Raw genomic sequence first — 7,503 nt, forward strand, 5'->3', positions numbered from 1 at the left:
TTAAGTAAAGAAACTGTTTGCCAATTAAGATCCAATTAAACTGAAATCTATTTTTTTAGTTGGTTGCCTACTTGGGGTAAACGACGTGAATAAAACGTAATTGTCCTTGAAGAAATACATTTTTTAAATATTTTTTTTCGAGATTGTCACCAAATGACAACAGGCATTACAAAATTAAAAAAATAATAATAATCTAAAATGCAACCCACTATTTTAAAGGATAATGATCGTTTCTGTAGTGAGAAGGTTAACCCACTTTTTTGATTATTTAAATACTAGCTTTCTTTTAGCCATTTATTTAATTTCTGCATCATTACTTCATTAATGGTTTCGACCCATTAGACTTCTTAACTGAAATATGTATTTAAACCACTGGTTCTTCTGAAGCCTCATGAAACCTCTTTTATTTTGGTCATCATACCTCAAAATGCTATAAAAGATGTGCTCCCCATTTTCAGCACTAGGTAACATTTATTATCAAAGTAATTTAATTTTTTCGCATGATCTGTATGTGAAAATCTTACAGCTGATGGTTTATGAGCAATGGCTCATAAGTAATACCGTTTAAGAATAATTTGTATTATATTTGTGTAGTCAATTCTTTTGATGACACATTGATTGAGTACTTCAGAACCATTTGTTAATACTTTATCTTAAACAAAGTTGTTCTGTCACATCTTTTTTTAAAAAATGACATTTCCATCTGGTTGAAAAAAAAAATGATACATTCTAGATTTTTTTTTTTTTTCATTACGGAACGAATTAGGGTTTTTTTCCCCGAGATATATTCATTGCCATCATTAACAGTCCATACGACATTTTCAAGATGAGTCAATTTTAAAACAGTAAATGTACCGTTTATGTAAGTAAGTAAATGTATAAAAATAGAACATGTTATTAGAAACATTAATTTGGAATTTTCTAAGCATTTAATTATTAAACTCAAAACGCTTTGCTGGTAAATTTCTTGTCCAACTGCCAGATTTGATTGTTATGTTCATAACTTTTTTAAAATCAAAGCTCAAGTTTGCGCGTGCATTTCTTCTTAAAAATCAGCTTTTTTTTTTTTTTTTTTTGAAATGACAGAATTTATTATCACCTACTCTCTGTGATCATGCAAGATATGAAGTGCATTTGAATAGATATTGCCACTTAACAGTTCTAGTAAAATGAAATTCATGACAGGTGGTTCGTCCCCCCTGGATGGTACTTCGAAATCGTGAAGATGACAACCTCTCGTTAAGCTGGCAGTTCATGAAAATTTCAGTCATGCTCGGAAGAGAGCCGAGTCGAAAAGAAAATCCGATAACAAAAAAAAAAAAAAAACTTCGGCCCACAGTTTATTTCCTGATTAGATGCTTTGATTTGCCTCATAATTTTCTAATGGATAATGTTAACGTTCATTAGATGATTTTCAGACCATGTTTGATAAACGGCAGCAAAGGAAACTGAAATAACAGTAAAGCTTTAAGCTTTTGTAAAACTGTTTTATAAATTTCATGTAATATTTATTAAAGGATTTAATTAGTTAACAGCTTTATGGTCAACTCATAAGTTATCATTATTTACTTGTTTCTTTTTTTAAAAAAAATAGACTGATTTTAAAAGATGAATTATTTTAGTACATTTGCATATATTTTACAAATGCAAACATTACTATCCCATTGCCTCTTATATCAAACAAATTGAGGCTGCTTTGTCAATAGTTATAGTCTAAATTTTACTATTTTATCCAACAGTCATTTGTATTTTTCTTTCACATGATATAAAAACATATAAAGAAAATGACTATAAAAAATACCACACTGGCACGAAAACCATGTTCTTATTTCTTTTTCAAATCTCTCATTGACTCATTAAGAGTCCGAACTGATGTTGTTTAGTGCAATGCTTGACGTCTTTCGGATATCATTAAAAAGATTTATATTCTACTTTGATCAACTCAGGGGCGACGTCTGTTTCAATATTATGCATCATTCTCGCAAGAGAAGCTACTTTCTTCTCCAATTTTCGTAGATCTTATCACTCTTCAATGCACGAAGTCGTATAACTGAACAACAGCTTTCTTCGTAGTTCAGAACAATAGTTATTCTTTTCATTTCATTCCAAGTAATATTTTTCATGAAATTATAATGATTCATTTTTAACTTTAATTCTTTAATAAACAATTACAATGATTAAGAATATTCCTCATTTTATAAAAGATGATTGAAAGTTCTATTAAATTCACCCAAATGAAGAATGAAAAATTGTTCGATTTCTCTATGAAAAGGTTCTTTCTTCATCTTTAGTTCCAAATATTTTTCAAGAAATAGTCGAACACTTTTTTTTTCTCTCTCTCATTTACTCAATGAAATGATTCAGTTTATTCCCAAATTTAGAATAATACATTTCAGTTTCTAATTTAAAAAAGTAGTTATTTAGTGGGAGCTCGATGTTAATATTAATAAATATGTTTTATGAAATATATTTCATGTTGAATTATTATGAAACAAAGGAAATTAATTAAATTTAGCGAAAAACTTGTTAAGAAAACTTCGTAAATTTTCCAATTAATAAAAATGTTTACAGCAAGTTTTATATCAACTTTCCACCATTACAAATGATTTTTGCTAGCAAGGGATATATATTCTAGAAAATGATAAGCATATTGCAAAACTAAGTTCATCTAGACTGTCTGAAATTATTGAAAAAATGCTTGATTTTTTTAACAAGAAAAGTGCTGTGCATCCCTGAAAATCAGGAAAGAATCTTAAATTGTCAATAAAGACACAATTCAAATAATCATGCACGAATATGTCAGGAAAAGTCTGAACAAAGTCCGTTTCCTTTGGCAAAAGCACAAAATCAGTGAGAATTGCGTATGCAGAGATATCATTTCATCCGATGAAGAGGATCCAAACTGCTAGAAATCGATTGTCACAGGTGATGAAACCTAATGATGTTTTCAATGTGGCCTTAAAATAACGTGTTAAAATGCGGGACAGTAATTTTTAAAAATCCTCACCACTAATTTAAAAAATTCTTTTCCATCTATCTAAAATCAAAATGTAAAAAAAAAAAAAAAAAAAAAAAAAAAAAAACTCCACTGGGATAAACCATCACAGGGGAATACTATTTGACGGCCAGTGGAATTCGTCCAGAGTATCAGGATTAACATGGTAATGCATCCGATCATTCATTGTTCATAGACCTTTGGTAAAAAATTGCGTCTATATGTTGAATTCTCCACTGTATTTTTAAATTTATCTTTATTTCAAAAACGTAACATCAGAAGGATGGTTTTCAACTATATAAACATTTTTTATGTCCGAGAGGCAATTCTGAAGCGTATAGGAACTGGCATCATATCCTTATTAAATTGCCATAACAAAAATGTGAAGTCGAAGGGAGTGTTTTTTTTAATTTTAACGAAATCGGAAGAAACAATAATTTCTAACTTTTCTTTCATCTTAAAAATTCTTTGATACATTTTGCATTATCGGGGGGAAAAAAAAACATTCTTAAACCCCTTTAAAATTTAAAAAGTTTTTCAGTAACACTAATTTTATTTCCAGTTGCAACCTCTGTGCTGTGTGAGTTGTCCACCGATTGATATCATTGTAAAAAGAAGCAAGAAATCTTCTGATCGTTTCATAAGAATAGCTATGATTGAAACAGACGACAGAGAAATAAGCTACAATGACTTCTGAAACTATTGACTTTCTACCTTGAAATATCAACGGCTTTATTAAAGATAAAACCCAAGTCATATTCGCTGGTTCTGAATTACTTAATAAAATTGAATGTTCTATTGTATGGTTTGAGTTTTTATTTTTGCTTGTTCTAATGTGGCGAAAAACAGAAATTTTCGCCACAGGTCTAAACGTGTTCTTTCGGTCTTATTTACATCCAGTCTGGCGCCGTAGTTTTTTCGTCTTCGACTGAACAATCCTAATAAGAAAATCCGACAGATTTCGTTTATCCCGAGCTATGCTGTTATCAAGTGTTCGTTACTTTCGCGAGAATCGGAAAGCAAAGCTCACATAAATTCAAAAATTCCACTCCATGCTTTTCACAACGGGAAAAACAACAACCGTAAGTTACTTAAGTTTTGTTAGTTTCTTCTTTTTAAAACATCGTTTTGTTAAATCCATTTTAATTTTTAAAAATCCTGGAAATAAGATCTTATTAGAAGCTTAGTTTTCTATCATACACAATGAATTGATTCTTTAATTTTGCGGAAAAGGCACGTGCCCTGTCAGAGGGGAATCGTTTAAAATAATTCAAACAAAAATGTTAAAAGTTGCTGGATTGATTGATTACTGCCTCACACTGATTGAGCGAGTGAAATATTTCGCAGCAACATATTTAGTCTTTCTTTAACAATAATAATTGCATCCCCTTTTAAGAGAAATGCAACTTGTTTCATATTCATCTTTCTATAATCGAATTGTCAGTTTCGTGATTGCTGTTTCGGTTCCAAATGCTTACTATTTTTAAGAGACAACCGTCAAAAAATTAGTTCCGTTAGGTTAACAACCTATTTTGAAAGCTACCAGGATTTTGAAATGTACCATGGTTGATTCAAAATGCCACCCAATTTTTCGAGCATCCTTTGCCAAATTTTTGGGAAGTGTACCAGGCCCTATCCAACAGCAACGCAATCGAGCTTCAGGGCCACTTTCTTTCGATCCCGAAATGGAAATATCGCCACAAAGCTAACTTCATATAAAATTGATCAATAGTTGTTTCGTGTTTACAATAATTGAGTTCGAATGGTTTTCCTGAATCTGAATGAATCCCTTAGTCCTTTCATGCAAGGCTTCACTGATAAGTGCAATAAAAGCTCATAATCTGGTAAACACACATCTTAATAAAAACATAAATCTTATTTAAAATTTTGCTCCTTTTATATCATTTTGTAATAATAATAATAAAAAAGGACATTATCCATATACACAGTTCTAAGATGAAAAAAATTATCGGCAGAGAAAGAGGTTTATATATATATATTATATGTTAACTGAAAAAATAAAATTCCATCAAGTGCAATTTCGTCACTGGTCGCAAACTATCTTTTACGCGTTTAAAATATTACAGAACCAAAGAAAAATAAATAAGAGCTTGATTAACAAATATATGGACTTAAAATAGCAAATTGGTGGATTAAACTACAAAACAAGAAACTATTTCAATCCAAAATATTCTCCGAATGGTAAATTTAATCACTGCATACCCATACTCTTATTAATGTTTTATTATAATCGAATAGATAGCAAAAACTATTTCGTAAACATATATAATGAGGCTAATTTTTAACGAAATGGTATCAACGAAAGAAAAATATATCTTCCAGTTCCTCGGGACCAAATTAGCCGTTTTTGTTTGAAGGGAGTTTAAATATTATTCTGTAGTTTCAAGACCATAAAGTGCATACACACACGTACCTTCTCCCTATTTGCGCTTTGCATTGCACAAAAAGTTTCATAGCGTATGGACCATGTGGGGAATCACTCTGCCTCCCAATATCATTCCTGATTTCTTCTATGAGGGTTACACCAAAGAGTCTTTGTCATGCCAGTTTATAATATTGTAACAAACTAAGATAAATGCTGAGCACCTCAAAAAATTGTTGCACAACATCAAATTAAAATTCACAAACGTACTTCATCCTATTACAATATTTACATGAAAAAAAAAAAGAAGTTTAGGAATAACATTTATTCTAATTTTTAAATCGGAAGATGGTTTTGCACTGAACCGATATTTTTCTAGCTACTTCACCTCCATTCTATACAGAAATTTCATGAATGAAAAAACTAAAAACAATTTCACAAATTAAAAGTGTTTATTCTGCAATGAAATCTGGGTTCATCACAAAATGTAATGCTTAACTTTAATTTCATTACATTATTCAAATGCACAGCCATGTTAAAATTTTTGTATGGAAATCCAGTCATTGTTCCTGTAGTAACATCTATAAACACCCAAAATTTTTATTTCTGAATTCAAGAAAGCTCTCTGAAAAACATTTAATACATCTACGTAACTATAATTGCCTTACTACAGTATACTAAGAAAGGTCTTGTGAACCATAGCATTTAGAGGAAGCTCGTTCAATCTGAAAACATTACATGTTTGGATGAGCATCTGTTTTAAACATATTTTAATTTAAAAAAATTTAAGCCAATCATATAAAAATTTCGCATTTTAATAATGACGAAATATTTATATTTAAATAAAATCATGTACACAAAATTTTATACTATATGGAAAATTTAGAACAATTAGCAATAGTTTTGCAATAAAAACAATACACTTACACATTACTTTTAATCCCCACAAAATTCAGTTCTCAAAACAAATAAAGAATTTTTTTTTATTTCATTATTATTATTAGAGAATGATTCAGGGTTGTCACTCAAATCTGGAATAAAAATTCCCTGTGTTGTCCCCATACGTATATTCAAACTTGCTTAAAAATGAAGATAGGGAAGTACATATTCAAGATCCAATTGTTTTTTTAATATAATGCATTACTTTAAAAAAAAAATCCTAAATATACATTGAAAATAAATACATGGGAAACCTAATGTTTAAGTAGTCCATTTTCCATATCTTACATAAATCAGTTTGTACATATATTTACAAAATATTTCCTTCGACCTTCCTTAGTAATAATGACATCTTTGTATCTTTCCCGCATTCTACTGTTCGTGTCCGAACTATTGTAAATTTTTTGTGTTGTTCTTATTCACTTCATATTCGAAATACATCTGAAATCCTGCTTATTGTTGCAATTCTTATAAAAATTATTGTAAATAGAAAACTATGCTAAAAATAGATTTTTGGTGAAAACATCGTTCTCTCCACCCCCCCTGGATTTCTAAATTTAATTCCTACATTCATTTTATATAGCTTCCATGATAAAAGCATACAACAGTTTGTTTAACATGGTGTCATTCTGGTACTATCTGTGCTTACTGGCAGCTGCTTCTGTGATTCACTGGGCTGAGGCTGCATTCATCGAGATAAACAGAAGGCTTAATACTCACTAAGAAGGTGGGAGGGAGGGGGGCATACTATAACATTGAATTCTGGTATTAAAACTTTTTCTTCTGGTATTGGTGGACAAAGAAATGAATACCCAGAACTCCGACCTGTCTAGTCAGTCCTTCTGCCACATTAAGCCCGATATTTCGGATTGTTTTATCATAAGAGAAAAATACAGCCTACAACTAATTTTAATTTGCATTCTAAAATTTATCATGCATAAATGTTAAAAAATTTAATAATAAATTCAAGTATAACTGAGGACAAATTATTTTCTAATTGAATTTATAGAAAAATACTGAATTCTGTTATATTTCTTCCTTCTTTCAATTTAGAGTACAGAAGATAATACATTTTCACTCCCCATTTCCAATTAAACTCATCTTTGAAAACATAGTTAAAATTATTTTGCTAAAAAATAAAAGTAATGCTTTAAAGTTACAAAGAAGCTCCTAAACTAACGAAACA

This window comes from Argiope bruennichi, chromosome 3 (assembly GCF_947563725.1).
Source record: "Argiope bruennichi chromosome 3, qqArgBrue1.1, whole genome shotgun sequence".
In the NCBI taxonomy this organism is placed as follows: domain Eukaryota; kingdom Metazoa; phylum Arthropoda; class Arachnida; order Araneae; family Araneidae; genus Argiope; species Argiope bruennichi.